This window comes from Orcinus orca, chromosome 2, assembly GCF_937001465.1.
Source record: "Orcinus orca chromosome 2, mOrcOrc1.1, whole genome shotgun sequence".
Taxonomy (NCBI): domain Eukaryota; kingdom Metazoa; phylum Chordata; class Mammalia; order Artiodactyla; family Delphinidae; genus Orcinus; species Orcinus orca.
This window is the reverse complement of record NC_064560.1, coordinates 5839539-5856065: the sequence shown is the minus strand read 5'-3', so window position 1 is coordinate 5856065 and position 16527 is coordinate 5839539. Positions and strand designations below refer to the sequence as shown.

Sequence of the window (16527 nt, the reverse complement as noted above, 5' to 3'; positions counted from 1 at the left end):
AATGGGGTGGGGCTTCCCTGGTGGCGCAGTGGTTGGGAGTCCGCCTGCCGATGCGGGGGACACGGGTTCGTGCCCCGGTCCGGGAGGATCCCACGTGCCGCGGAGCGGCTGGGCCTGTGAGCCACGGCCGCTGGGCCTGCGCGTCCGGAGCCTGTTCTCCCAACGGGAGAGGCCACAACAGTGAGAGGCCCGCGTACCGCAAAAAAAAAAAAAAGGGGGTGATTTCATTTGGAGATTTGAGTTTGGTTTTATTGCTGAGATTAATAAGATGTTGTTGAAAATGAAACTGTTTTCTTTCTAGCACTTCATATTTTTGCTTGGTTAAAGAAACAGCAGTAATATGATTATATGTCAGTAATTAAATATCTTTGCAGAACAGTATCTTGATAGCATATATTTAGAACACAGCCATACCAAAAACATTCAATTACATAGATACAGCTTTAATATTTAACAGCTTGTTTCTTAACGACCATCCTTCTGGGGAGCTGATGTTGACTATGTATAAAGGAAAGCAAGCAGCTTAGTGTCAAATTAAGGGAAGTGGAATATATTATAATGGTGCTTTTTATGTTTTGCTATTCTCACATTCAGCCGAGTATGTTTTTATTCAATACGTTTAACTATCGATTCATCTCTCTTATTTTTAGCAACAGGGGCCTTCAGTTTTCTCTAAACACAATGAAGGTTTATCCAGGGACCAAAGTAGGAAAAAAAAAGTCATTTAAATTAAGCATCATGGGGAAATAAACATGTGTAAGACAAAGAATAGGCATTTCCAATAAAATTCCTGGAAAACAACATGCTGAAACCACTGGAAAGGCATCTCAGGAAGTAGAGAAGAAAGCTACCTCATACTCGTTCTTAGAGGTGGGAATAGCAGAGAAGCCAGGCTCCTGTTAGGTGCCCCTGTGTTTCCCTTTTACCTAATGTCAAACGTGAATTTGTAAATAAATGGAACTATCCCTAATTTATTAATGGTGTACTTTGTTTTAGAAAGGAACCTAGCGTTTTCCCTAAATTTTGACTTTGATTCTAGTTTCACGACTCCTTACTGTAAGTCAGGGCTCAGCTCTTTCTACTAAAAACTAAGGAACTAGGCACGGACTCTAAGAGGTAGAGTAGAGATGCAGACGTAGAGGATGGACTTGAGATGCAGACGCAGATGCAGATTGACCTTCAACAACCCCAGAGAGTAAGGACATGGCTCAGACTGTTTCCAGGTCCCCATAGCGATAATGACCAGGATGGTTCGGGGCTCAAGATGTCCATCAAACACTGACTCACGTCTCTGGTTGGGCAGAAGAAGCCCGTCTGCCAGTAGACACAACTGAGTCTGAAGTTAAACCACGGGGGTTAAAGTTCGGTGCCACCACTTACTCCGTGTGTGATCCGGGGCAAGCTGCTAACTGTCCAAATCGCAGTCTCTTAGCTGTGCAACGAGAGCTACTAATGGTACCTACTTTCTGCAAATGTCAGGATGTTTAAGCCAGGTATGCAATTAGTGCTCAGTAAATATTAGAAGAACAAAGGTGAAACACTGCTAGAGAAACATCAAGCAAAGGGGAAACGGTACATGGCAAGAGAGTGCCTGTTTGGATTAGAACAAGTCTTTGGTGGGGAAGCCAGGGGGAGGGGGATGTAGACACAGGTGACTTTTACAGTAGTTGTTAGGAAGAGCACATGAGACACCTCACCAGCAGGCTCTGGCTCCTTCGTGTCGACGACAGTTTCCTGGGGTTACCCGGGAATCAGAAGGTTTTGACTTAAGTGTCTTGTACTTCCTCTTGACCTTAACATATTGTGCACTGCTGCAGGCCTTTTGAACTTAACTATGATGGCAATAACAATGGGTGTAAATCTGGAGCAGACCACATCCTTTGCACGTGAACCATTGGACACAGTCCTCATTCCTCTGGTTATTAGTGAGCACTTGATAACTATCTGTTGAAGAGCTGATCTTCCTGGTAGTCCTGATGCCCAAAGCTCAGCTTCTCTGTACACAGGTGCTGAACTGAATCTCGGAGACGGAGTTTTGGGTGAAGTGGAAAAGGAGAGCTTTATTACTTTGCCAGGCAAAGGGGGACACAGCGGCTCCTGCCTCGAAAAACTGTATGTGTCCCAACTTGGGGAGGATAGTGAGAAGTTTTATAGTCATGGTTCAAAGAGGCCGTGATCAGCTCGTGGACATTTTTCTGACTGGTTGGTGGTGAGGTAAGTGGGAGTCGGCATCATCAACCTTCAGGTTCCAGCTGGTCTGGGGTCTACATGCTTGTGGGCAGCACACAGTTAACTTCTCCCACCTGGAGGGGGTTTCAGTCTCTGCAAAACAGCTCAAAGATATTGTTGTGTGTATCCCTTGATGGGGAACCAGGACCCTGCCCCAAGGCTGCACTATTGTTTCTCTTAACTGTTTCTCCCTGGTCTCAAATCCCCTCCCTTCCCTAATTAACAACTGCGTGAATCTGCCCCGTTGGAACCCAGGGAAGGTCATGGAGGCTGAATGAAGGCTATTTGCTATAATCAAAGAAATGGGGGACACAGAAGGGCTTTGTGCCCAGGAGCCCCACAAGGCCCTGCTCGGTATCAGTCCTGTCGCTGTTCTGCTCTGTTATCTGTAGAGCCTCAAGTACCTTGTACGGAGGTGGCGGTGGTCAGAGGGTTGGCTGGCGTTCTTTCTAGCAAATGAGGGCACTGAGCTCCCCCCCCCGACTCCGTGCGAGGTCTGCTTTGTGGAGGCAGCAGCTCGTCAGAGGGAAAATGGGCAACGCCAACAAGAACTGCTTCGCTCTGTCCTTCTGCTCTATTCTCCATGCAAGATCGTAATCAATATCCTTTACAGTGAATGGCTTATCAAGGGCTGAAATGGGGAGACAAAGATACTTTCTTTCTGATTCATCTCTCAAGTACTCCAGCGGAGAGGATTCTGATAAAGAAGAGCAGTAAACATTCTCGTCAAACACTGCTCTCCTCCAGTCTGTCAGGAAGGGAATGAAAACGCTGCCATAGAAGCAATATTTCTATGAAATCCTCCCTGATTATTTCCACCAGGGTCTGCCCAGCTTCAAAGCCACACTATTTAAAATGAAAAGAAGAGAGGGCATTGCTATGAATAATGGTAACATGTAGAGGGAAAAGCACGGGAGAATAAGGCAGAGAGATAGCATTAAAATGCCTTTTCATATTCGACACAGAAGAAACCTTATCTTCCAACAACAACAAAAAGTCGGATGAATATGTAAGCTGCTAATACTTCGCTATGTCTGAGATTCCATCTTGGAGTGAAAAGGAATGATTTCATTGTGGCGTCCTGAAAAGAAACGTACAGAGAATGAAGAGGAAGTGTCCACTTAAAGACTGGACAGTGTTGATGATATCACATTCTGAGAAACTGTCTCCTGCCACCAGCTATAATAGCATCTCAGATTTCTACAGGGTTTCACACAGATAGAAAAGGTGGGAGAGGATTGTAGCTGAAGCCCCCCCCCCCCTTTTTATTTTGGTGTTCTATTACCTCTGGTTTAAAAACAATGGAAAGAGTGAGGATGTTCTCTCCATCACAGACAAAGCCGAGGGCTGTTTCTAAGTTAGAGGTTACTTCAAAGTCATTAGAGTCAAAGGACTTTGAGGGAAGAGAGATCACTAAAGACTCTGCAACTATTGCATAACAGCGAATCAGCTATCAACCCAGCAGAAATGAACAAGGTGAAGACCGCTTCATTCATTTTGAAATAACTGAAATCAGACTCACTGGAAATAATTATGTGAAAACAGTTGGCTCCACAAAGAAAAACCAGGGTACTGAAATAGACCGGTGAAGCAATATCTTGCACTCAGACCTTCAAATCACCCTAGCCCAGGTTTCTCACTATTGACATTTGGGGCCCGACAATCCTTTGTTGTGGAGTCCGCCCTGTGCCCTGTGGAAGCTTTAGCTACATCCCTGGCCTCTACCCAGTAAATGCCAGTAGGAACCCCCTTCCCAGGGTCTCCAGACATTCACCAAGGCAGGGGAGGGAGGCAAGGCAAATCACTCCAGTAGAGAACCACAGCCTTAAACCCAGTCTTTTTTTTCATTGACCCGTAGTCTGCTGTCCACTCAGATACCCCAGAAGACTCATCTGACATCATCACCAACTTCTCAAACATCACAGGCCTCACTTAAAAATGTGCTAACCCGTCCTATCCTTAGTGCACCACCCTTTATTTCCCTTTAGATGGTCCTTGAGCAGACCGCTTTGCTTTCTTAGGCACTGGGCTGACAACTCCACCAAACCGTGTTAAGGCCTCTAAAGGCACTTGTTGCAAAGTTGGTGAGTCCTGGGTTCAAATCCTGCCTCTGCCACTTGGAAGCTGTGAGACCTTCAGGCAAGTCATTTTCTTTTCTGAGGCTTGGCACTCTCTCTCCCCGTCTCTCTCTCCATATATATATGCATACAGACTCAGAAAAAAATTATATTTACCCTATAGCAATGTTGCTGATTAAATGACATTATATGCAAAGCCCCCAGCAGTATCTGGATGTACTTATTTTATGATAGCTTACAAAGTTGGAAATACATTGCTTAAACATAAAGAAACAATGTGAGGGACTTCCCTGGTGGTCCAGTGGTTAAGACTCCATGCTCCCAATGCAGCGGGCCGGGGTTCAATCCCTCGTCAGGGAACTAAGATCTCACATGCCGCAACTAAGAGCCCGCATGCCACAACTAAGAGCCCACATGCCGCAACTAAGACCCGGCGCAGCCAAACAAATAAAAAATAAAAGAAACAATTTGAGGGTAACAACAGGAGCCCAGATGGAGCTGACATAGTATTTGATCAATTAGCATAAGAATGAACATTAGCAGTTTTGGAAATGAATGAGTGGTCAGAATGACAGGCAGGAACTCAGGTGGGTAGAGGTCACCTGGGCATTTGCAAGCAGCTTAATGATTATGATGGTCAGGGCCAGGAAATATCAAATTATGGCGTACAAAGATGGAAATGAAAAGAGCTGGTGTTGAGAGAAAACTCCGTGTGCCTAAAATAGACACAAGTGAACCAAGGGATAGATTGGTGATCAATCCTTTCTCTTTTTTTTTGCTTCCTTGTGTTTCACTAACCAACTATTTTCATTTCTAGCTAATTTGGAAGCTGTCGCCTATTTGTAAAAGAATTCCCCATTTCCTTTAGATTAATTTTTACCTGCTCAATGTTTCTCTGATTGATTCATCACATCCAAATCAAAACATATTATTAATGAAATATGACATTTCTATAGCACCTACTTTTCAAATACATGCAAAAACAAGTGCCTGAAAATGTCTTACTTGCCTATAAATTCATTCTAAACTATATTTTTAAAGGGAAGGTAAGTTTTAAAAACCCAATGAGTTTAAAGAATTAGATTTCAAAAAAATAATACAAACTGCATTGCACTGTAAAACTCATTCATAGAGTGGATTTCTTTATGTCCTGAATGGTACAGTAACAATAATTAGGTAAGTTTGAAGATAAATGCATTCACAATCTTCCCTTTAAGTCCAATATTAGTATAGAATTTCACTGTTGCTTAATTAGAAGCTGAGCTGGTAGCCAATATATCATTTTATGTAACAATAGTCATGAGAGAAATTATTGTATAGCAATAAAATAATAAAGCAGTAGCTGACAACTGCATTTTTCTATCAGATGCATTCCTAATAGCTCTATACAATCACTATTACACCAAGCCCCAGCTAGAAGCGTCGGGAAAATTAAAACAGACAGGCACCTCTTTAAGGCACTTGGTACAATTTAGTTTGACTTAATAGGGTCTGTTTCAGGGAGTCTGAATAGAAGTATAAGCAATTCCACCAAAATTTTCAGACCTTATTTGTGTTAGAAATGTCAGCTGCTTTTGACCGTGTTGATCATGGGGTCCTTTAATTTGACTTGCACATAAGATTGGGTTCCTACCAGGTATTATCTTGTTTCTCTACACACTTTAATGGTTCTCCACTTTCATTTCAGTCTAAACAAATGCAATCTGGCAATAACCCACGGAATAACAAGGTTCCTCAAGTCATTATTCTGTGGACATCTTTTCAGGCATGTATTTTCAGTCACTATGTATGTCTTTCTCTGTATCCATTTTTAGGTGTCATGTATGTTCTCTCTGTTATATCCAGTTTTGTCACTGTATTTTCAAACAACTGCAAAAGAAATCTTGTCTCTATAAAAATTACAAATGGAGACAACTTATTTTCCATCTTAATAGAAAAGAAATCCTATAAATTTTACTATCAAATGCTGCCTCTGTTTTATATGTTTAGAACAAAGATGAATTTCACTTTTATTGCATTGTCTATTCCATTTTTGAAAGAGTTTAGGGTGCATATCCCGACTGTGAAACTTTCCATAGCAACGAGATATAAGAAAGGAAACGGCTTTCTTTTGCATTTTCTAGGCTAAATGGCTGTGAGCTACTTTGATTTTGGCCTTTGAAACGCATTCCTGCAAACATTCACAGATAGGACAAACCCCAAAATTTATTGTGGGTGTGTCTAAATCAGCTGAGTCAATTATTTTCATTTTAATTATGACTAGTGTTAGGGACTGAATTTCAAGGAATTAAAATTATTTTACTATGTACTCACATGAGATAAGAGACTATTTTCTTTGTATATAATCTGGGGGATAGAGAAATGAAACATGATTAAGGAAGCTCATCTCTCTCTCCCTCTCAATCTCCCTCCCCATCCCCGTGTGCATGCACACAGGCGCGCACACACGCACGCACACGCGCGCGCACACACACACACACACACACCCCTACGTGACCCCCAGGATCTGATCATGCTGGGATTTGGTGGGTGAAGGAGGGAGTGTGGTCGAGTGTGTGTATGTCAGGGAACATAATGGTCATTGTTGATGGTGTTTAAATTTGGGGGAAAGTTCACAGTTCTAAAATCTCAGACCTCAGGACTTCCCTGGCGGTCCAGCGGTTAAGACTTTGCCTTCCAATGCAGGGAGTGCAGGTTCGATCCCTGGTCAGGGAGCTAAGATCCCACATGCCTCGTGGCCCAAAACCAAAACATAAAACAGAAGCAATATTGTAACAAATTCAATAAAGACTTTAAAAATGGTCCACATCAAAAAAAAGAAATCTTAAGAAAAAATAAATAAAATCTTAGACCTCACTGTTGTTTTGTTGTTTTCCCTCCCTCACTAGACGCTTTATCGTCTATGAGCTGAGAAGCCTCGCCAACTGCAGTAAGGGTCTAACGACTTATTAAGCATTTTCTAAAGCCTGAAAAGTCACCCATCTACTAGCAGTAGCCTCCCGGGTCCAACAGTGCGGCCAAGAAATCCAGATTCAACATTCACACAACCTGGTGCTCTTTTGCAAAATAGTTCTTGCAAAGCAGCGCCTGGAAAATGATATTTAAAAACGAGTAATTGCATGATCAAGGAAATGGGGACGAGTAAGCCCTAATTTTCAATATTTGTGAATAAAGGGAATTTGTGTTATTCAAATGTAAGGAGCTAATAATATCTCTAGAGGGTGATGCTTGAGAAATCTGGCACCAAAGTTCTCTGTTTGCAGAAAGGCATAACTCACGCAATCCACGTTTATACAGTCCTTGTTTAGCAAAGGTACCTGTTACATATTTGTTGATGTTTTCTCACCTTGTGTTGTTGATGCTGTTTTGTTTTTATATGAAGAACTCCCAAAGCACAAGGTTCTGTTTCATGTTTCTCGTGAAATATCTATTTACTTAAACATGAAAGTCTGTTAAGAAATAAAGAACATGGAAACACACACAATAGAGAAGAAAAATTTACTCTGAATCAAAATATGCATGTTCTCAACTTAGTTTTAATTGTTCGTATTAAAAACTGAATGGATACAAAAATTTAATTAACAATATGTGCATAAGGTACAGTGAATGACAATAACATTGACCACCACGTGCCCACCACCCAAGATAAGGAATACAATGTTTTTGGCACCTTTGAGGGCCTCTGTGCATCACTCCATGACGTCATACCGCTCCTCCCTAGAGGAAACCACTACCCTGAATTTTGGGTTATCCTTACCTTGTTTTGGCACTTATGTTGATATTCTCAAACAGTGGGTGGTTTAGTCGCAAATGTTCTGAGTTGATATAAATGGAATCGCTGTCTGAATTCTTCTGCAACTTGATCTTTTTCACTCAATATTATTTTCTGAGATGCATCCAATTTGATGTGTGCAGTGATATTTTATTCTTTTTCACTGATATATAGTACAGTTACATTATTTTAAAAACCACATGAGATGGAAAATTGGCTGTAAAAAGAAAAATGCATCTTCAGTACTTGTTGTTTGAGAGAACTTCTAGCTTTATTTCCATTTCAGCCTTTGACTCAACTTTATACTTCCCCTGGAGAAAAAGAATGATATATTATTTCTTAGTGCACACAGAGAAGTTAGAGATTATTTTGCTCAATTCTCTCACTTTGTGTATGAACTGCCTGAACCCTAGGTAGCTGAAGGGACCCTTGCAAGATTACAGAACACTTAGGTCTTTGGGCATCTAACCTCAGCCTATATTTCATATCTCCTCAAAAGAAAAAAGAACTTACCCTCTGCCATTCTCTTGTACCTTCTCTTTTCTTCAGGAATGATTCATCAAGATACTAAAAGAGGGGTTGTGTCTAGACTCATTTCAAAGTGACCGTAGGTCCCGATTTTCAGAAAAAATACGATGATTTTTCTACACTTGGCTAATATTCACCGTGTGGGAACTGGAAGGAGGCAAAGCCTACAGGATACCATAGGAGCCCCAAATACCAAATATTCACTTTCACCACTTCCCTTGCAGCCAGGCATTGCTACATAGGTGTCCTTGATCTGTCAATACCTAAACTCTTGACGTTGAATTGGGAGCAAATGACTTAAATCCTTTGTTCTCAGTGGCAACAACATCTAATTTTCAGAAGTAATAATGGCAGATTAGGCCCTCCCTGGTGGCACAGTGGTTGAGAGTCCGCCTGCCGATACAGGGGACACGGGCTCGTGCCCCGGTCCGGGAAGATCCCATGTGCCGCGGAGCGGCTGGGCCCGTGAGCCATGGCCGCTGAGCCTGCACGTCCAGAGCCTGTGCTCCGCAGCAGGAGAGGCCACAACAGTGAGAGGCCCGCGTACCGCAAAAAATAAATAAATAAAATAATAATGGTAGATTAGAGCTACATATATACAAAGGTAAGAGAAACATGAGTTAATACTGCAAAAATTTCCTCAGCTGCCATGTACAACTACAGCAAGTTCCACATTAATTCATGGGTATCTTTAGGGCCACAAATTAGAACAAGAAGAGAAGCAGGAAAAAGGATGTTCAGCATTGCTGAGAAATGTGATTTCCCGATGCAACACTATATCGCCCTGATAGTATCTGAGAAGGCTTGGACATGTTAATTTCTCTCTTCTTGTACCTAAGTTCTTTGGCTGCCGGAATTGTCCCTGTGCTCTGAAGCAGTGTCTGTCTCTCATGTTGGCAGGGACGCCACCCACAAACATTTATCAGGAATACCTGCCTTTTGTTTCAAGGATGTAGAGCAAGAGATGCGAAGTGCTTTCGCAGGGCCTGAACAGTGTTAGTGTCAAGAATGGATGTCAAGAAAAGACACTAACAGTGTTAGTGTCTTAGCATCAAGAATGGATAGAACAGATGTGAAGAAAAGACGCGCAACATCACTAATTATCAGAGAAATGAAAACCAAAACTACAATGAGGGGCTTCCCTGGCAGTGCAGTGGTTAAGATTCTGCCTGCCAATGCAGGGGACATGGGTTCGAGCCCTGGTCCGGGAAGATCCCACATGCCGTGGAGTAACTAAGCCTGTGCGCCACAACTACTGAGCCTGTGCTCTAGAGCCTGCAAGCCACAACTACTGAGCCCACGTGCCACAATTACTGAAGAGTGCATGCGTAGAGCCCATGCTCTGCAACAAGAGAAGCCACTGCTGTGAGAAGCCCGCACACCACAACGATGTGTAGCCCCTGCTCACCGCAGCTAGAGAAACCCCAAGTGCAGCAATGAAGACCCAACGCAGCCAAAAATAAATAAATAAAATAAATAAATTTATTTTTTAAAAAACTACAATGAGGCACTACCTCACACCGATTAGAATGGACTTCATCAAAAAATCTACAGACAATAAATGCTGGAGAGAGTGTGGAGAAAAGGGAACCCTCCTACACTGTTGGTGGGAATGTAAATTGGTGTAGGCACTATGGAAACCAGTATGGAGTTTCCTTAAAAAACTAAAAATAGAGCTACCATATGATCCATCAATCCCATTCCTGGGCATATACCTGGAGAAAATCATAATTTGAAAAGATACATGCACCCCAATGTTCACTGCAGCACTATTTACAATAGCCAGGACATGGAAGCAAACTAAGTGTCCATCGACAGAGGAATGGATAAAGAAGATGTGGTACATATATACAATGGAATATTACTCAGCCATAAAAAAGAACAAAATAATGTCATTTGCAGCAACATGGCTGGACCTAGAGATTGTCATACTGAGTGAAGTCAGACAGATAAAGACAAATATCATATGATATCACTTATATGTGGAATCTTAAAAAATGGTACAAATGAACTTATTAAGAAACAGAAATAGAGTCACAGATGTAGAAAAAAAACCTTATGGTTACCAGGGTGGGGGGAAGAGAGGAGAGATAAATTGGGAGATTGGGATTGACATATACACCCTACTGTATATAAAATAGATAACTAATAAGGACCTACTGGATAGCACAGGGAACTCTACTGAATAATATGTAATGACCTATATGGGAAAAGAATCTATAAAAGAGTGGATATATGTGTATGTATAACTGATTCACTTTGCTGTACAGCAGAAACTAACACAACATTGTAAATCAACTATATTCCAATACAAATTATTATTATTTATTTATTTATTTATTTATTTTGGCGGTACGCGGGCCTCTCACTGCTGTGGCCTCTCCCGTTGTGGAGCACAGGGTCCGGACGCACAGGCTCAGCAGCCATGGCTCACGGGCCCAGCTGCTCCGCGGCATGTGGGATCTTCCCAGACCGGGGCACGAACCCATGTCCCCTGCATCGGCAGGTGGACCCTCAACCACTGCGCCACCAGGGAAGCCCAAAAATTATTTTTAAAAAAGAACGATGTTTACAGTTATGGGTCCTGCACTGCCAGCCCTGAGCACCAGACCCCACATGTCAGGGATGCCTGGATGTTCTTTAATGTGTGTGTGTGTGTGCGCACGTGCGTGTGTGTGTGTGTGCATGCGTATGTGAGTGCAGGAAGTGGGGCCCTTTGAAGGGCAGGACCTGGTGCAGGGGCTCCTCTGGCTTGGATCGCAGGCGGCACTATCCGTGACAGTGTTGAGAGCATGACGGCTGCTCTATAAAAGGCCATTTGCCTAAGGAGAAGAGTGACCATGACGTTCTTCCCAGACTGCTTCTGTGGTCCTGCTCATTGCTTAGTCTCCCTTTACTCCTTATTTACGGGCTTGTCCCCCACCTTCCTGACAATCCTTGTTGTTGGATATCCATTCATACACATGGACACTTTACTACCTAAATCCACCAGGGTTTTGCACAGGTTCTGTAACATCTCAATATTCCATTGATACGACAGGCACTTTTGAATTTGCTAGATCACAAAATCCAAGTGACTGCAGGTTAGATCAGCTAGATCAGCTAGAAAGTTTCTCTTTCCTTTTCCTTCCAGGTAAATAGGTGTGGAGAAAGAAAATCTCCCTGGAAGTTTTCTGTGTTTCCATAGCCTTTTAAGACTCTTCAGGGGATTTTGATACGTAGCCATTTGTCTAGTTAATTGCCCTGATTTGAAAGAGTACTCTATTTTCTTATCTTCCCAGGTGGACCAAATATAATAGTTACAGCTCTTGAGTAGGTCTCTAGGCTAAGTCAAAGGTGTCTTGAAGACAGGAGTGCTAGCTCCCTAGATATTTGCATTTCAAAGAGGAATGGCCCCCAAAAGTCACATGAAAAGATGCTCAACATCATTAATTACTAGAGAAATGCAAATCAAAACTACAGTGAGGTACCATCTCACACCAGTCAGAATCGCCATATTAAAAAGTCTGCAAATAACAAATGCTGGAGAGGGAATGAAGAAAAGGGAACCTTCCTACACTGTTGATGGGAATTTAAGTTGGTGTAGCCACTGTGGAAAACAGTATGGAGGTTCCTCAAAAAACTAAAAATAGAATTACCATATGATCCAGCAATCCCACTCCTGGGCATATATCCAGACAAAGCTATAATTCAAAAAGATACACGCACCCCGATGTTCATAGCAGCATTATTCATGATAGCCACGACATGAAAACAACCTAAATGTCCATCGACAGATGAATGGATAAAGAAGATGTGGTACATATATACAACGGACTACTACTCAGCCATAAAAAAGAACGAAATAATGCCATTTGTAGCAACATGATGCAACTACTAATTATCATACTAAGTAAGTCAGAAAGAGAAAGACAAATACCATATGACATCACTTACATGTGGAATCTAAAATATGACACAAATGAACCTACCTATGAAACAGAAACAGAAGCATGGACATAGAGAACAGACTGGTGGTTGCCAAAGGGGAGGGGTATGAGGGAGGGATGGAGTGGGAGATTGGGGTCAGCAGATGTAAGCATTTATATAGAGAATGGATTAATAGCAAGGTCCTACTGTATAGCACAGAGAACTATATTCAATATCCTATGATAAACCATAATGGGAAAGAATATACAAAAAAGAATATATACATATATGTATAACTGAGTCACTTTGCTGTATGGCAGTAATTAACACAACATTGTAAATCAATTATACTTCAATAAAAAAAAAAGGAATGGCCCCTGGAACTTAGAGAGTTCTCAAGGTCACAAAAGCAGGGACACCCAGGCTATCAGGCTTCTGGAGAGATTTATGTCCATAGTGGGACGAGGGACCTGACACTCATCACATCACCTCAGGGGTAAGACTGTTCCAAGAAGAATGGATGAACTTACTATTTACTATGAGGTATTTAATATGAAATCCCTCTCTGATCCAGAACACCAGTGTGCATATTCAGGGTAAATTTGATGACAATGAATATTAACAACCATGAGATATAGGCAGGGTTGGTCAAGTGCATTTTCAGACCCCTACGTCAAAATAACAAGGAGTGGGGTTGGTGGTGAAGGGTAGGAGGAGCGGGGGTCGTGATTTATTTATTTTGGCCGCGCCCTGCAGCTTGCGGGATCTTAGTTCCCCGACCAGGGACTGAACCCAGGTCCTCGGCAGTGAAAGCACTGAGTCCTAACCACTGGACCGCCAGGGAATTCTGGGCATCGTGATTTTTAATCAGGAACATTCTTGAACCTTATCCCAAATCAACTGAATCAGAATCTCTCGGTATGGGACCCTAAAATCTGCATTTCAATCAATACCCACCCCCCTTCCCAGTGATTCCTTTGCCTCCAAAATGCAAAAGGGACTAGATTAAGAAAACATTTATATGAAGACAGTGGCTCCAACCTGAGATCTAGGACACTTGGAATTCCCTGGGTCCCTTTCTGCAAGTCCATGAGGCCAAAACTCTTCTGATAAAAATACTCTGATGCTATTTGCCTTTTTCTTTCTTATTCTCTTACAGGCCTACAGTGGAGCTTTTCAGAGACCACATGCTGTGTGATGACTTTGCTGCTCTGACAGCTCACGGAAAGTGTATTAGGCACTCTTGTGTCCTAAAAAAATTCCCAGTTTGAATTTCTAATATGATAAATGTTGAGAGAGATAACCGACATAAATAAAGGCAATTTGGAGTCCTCAATAAGGTTTAAGAATGTAAAGGAATCCAAGACAAATAAAGGTTTAACAACCACACTTGTAAGCTGTGTAGGACCTAGAGGTTCATCCCATCCAGCAGGCATTTGCACTCTGAGATTAGCTTAAACCAGTGAGCCTTTAATTCGTAAATATACTGGGGAAACACGTTGTAGATTAGAACTGTTTAATGCCAGTGGGGTACAGGCATACTGCATTTTATTGCAGTTCACAGATATTACATTTTTTACAAATTGAAAGTTTGTAGGAACACTGAAAGTCTATCAGTGTCATTTTTCCAACAGTATTATTATTTTTAAAACATTTTTATTAGAGTATAATTGCTTTACAGTGTTGTATAGTTTCTGCTGTATAACAAAGTGAATCAGCTATATGCATACATATATCCCCATATCCCCTCCCACTTGTGTCTCCCACCCTCCCTATCCCACCCCTCTAGGTGGTCACAAAGCACCGAGCTGATCTCCCTGTGCTATGCGGCTGCTTCCCACTAGCTATCTATTTTACGTTTGGTGGTGTATATATGCCCATGCCACTCTCTCACTTTGTCCCAGCTTACCCTTCCCCTCCCCGTGTCCTCAAGTCCATTCTCTATGTCTGAGTCTTTACTCCTGTCCTGCCCCTAGGTTCATCAGAACCTTTTTTTTTTTTTAGATTCCATATATATGAGTTAGCATACGGTATTTGTTTTTCTCTTTCTGACTTACTCCACTCTGTATAGCAGACTCTAGGTCCATCCACCTCACTACAAATAACTCAATTTCGTTTCTTTTTATGGCTGAGTAATATTCCACTGAGATTAATCTCCAAAATATACAAGCAGTTCATACAGCTCAATATCAAAAAAACAAACAACCCAATCCAAAAATGGGCAGAAGACCTAAATAGACATTTCTCCAAAGAAGATATGCAGATGGCCAACAAACACATGAAAGGATGCTCAACATCACTAATCATTAGAGAAATGCAAGTCAAAACTACAGAGAGGTATCACCTCACGCTGGTCAGAACAGTATTATTTTTTAACTGAGGTAAGTACATTGTTTTCTTTAGACATAATGCTATTGTATACTTAATAGACAACAGTATAGTGTAAACATAACTTTTTTATGCGCTAGGAAACCAAGAAATTTGTGTGACCTGCTTATTGCAATATTGACTTTATTGTGACAGTCTGGAACCAAACCCACAATATCCCCAATGTCTGCCTGTGCTCTGTCACCCCTTCACTTTCTATCGTCGAACAAAAGGATTAAAAACTCCGTACTCCTTTTCTGAAAGGTCACTACTTGCCTGGATTAGACTGAATGTTCACCAAAACTCATTGTGGTCAGTTTCAACGTGTTTGGTAATTTTTAGCAACAATCAACCACGAATAACTTCTGTTTAACTCCACGTTAAGCAGAAAACCTTTATATTTCAATCCTTATTAGACCACCTTTCCAAAATACAGTCATTTCTTTCCTTAGAAGGTAAACAAAATATTGTTTAGTTTGTTCTTATTAATCCAGGGTCTGCCAGTGTTTTAGGACATGCACTTAGAATTCCAGTTCTTTTTTTTTTTTTGGTCACACTGCAAGGCTTGTGGGATCTTAGTTCCCTGACCAGGGATTGAACCCACGCCCTGGCAGTGAAAGCATCTAACCACTGGACCTAATTGGACCATCAGGGAGTTCCCAGAACTCCAATTCTTATGCTGGAACATGACTGCAGAAGGCACAGGTGAGTTGGTGGTGTACCGGAATGGAGCCATGGTTTTGGTCTGCTACGTTTTTCTAAATAGAATAGCTTGCTCTCTTACAATTTTCCCCTAAAAGCAACTTGAATCAGAATAATACCAACTTGATCTACTTTGTATTTTTCTATTATAAGATACTTTCACATCATTATAATCCAAAAAAACTTACTATATGCTCAGAATATATTCCCATCTACAGAGGGGTAAAGCGAGAATCAGTGGAGTTCATCAAAGCTTTTAGTTAGCTGAGTTCCGTGTATTTTTAAATTTAATTTTTAAAAGCTACGTTTTAAAAAGTAAGCTCTTTCTCTAATCTACTTTTATTTGTAACACTTGAAATTTCTGAGCAATATATATATAAATATATATATATATATTTTTTTTTTTTTTTTTTTTTGCCGTACGCAGGCCTCTCACTGTTGTGGCCTCTCCCGTTGCGGAGCACAGGCTCCAGACGCGCAGGCTCAGCGGCCATAGCCTACGGGCCCAGTCACTCCGCGGCACGTGGGATCCTCCCGGACCAGGGCCCGAACCCGTGTCCCCTGCATCGGCAGGCGGACTCAACCACTGCGCCACCAGGGAAGCCCTGAGCAATATTTTTAAAAAAATATCATGCTAAACGCTAAGGAAATACAAACAAATATACTTTTCCATTGATTTAGGACAGATACTAAGATTCTAATGTGTATCTTTTTCTCTAATTCTGTTTGTTTTTAATTCGTATTGCTTTTGGTTTGCTTTTGAAGGGCAATATCTTTCTCCCCAAATTCTCAAGTAATGTTCAAGAAAAGCACTATCTGATGGTGAATGTACCTTTCTTCAGTAAATTATTACAGGATTATTCTTTTTATAAGACAGTGCATGCTACTTACTTTTCAATAGATATTATACATCCTACAGTAGTTTAAACTGAAAAGCATTTA

General features: G+C 41.6%; 1 protein-coding gene across 1 annotated transcript in view; it reads right to left on the bottom strand.

Moving 5' to 3' along the window:
* Positions 1-7823: 7823 nt before the first annotated feature.
* RSU1 (Ras suppressor protein 1) overlaps positions 7824-16527 on the bottom strand; it is a 356102-nt gene continuing 347398 nt past the window's right edge. The window contains exon 10 of the transcript XR_004476195.2: positions 7824-8390. The gene's annotated coding sequence lies outside the window, so the exon portion shown is untranslated. The remainder of the gene's footprint in view (positions 8391-16527) is intronic.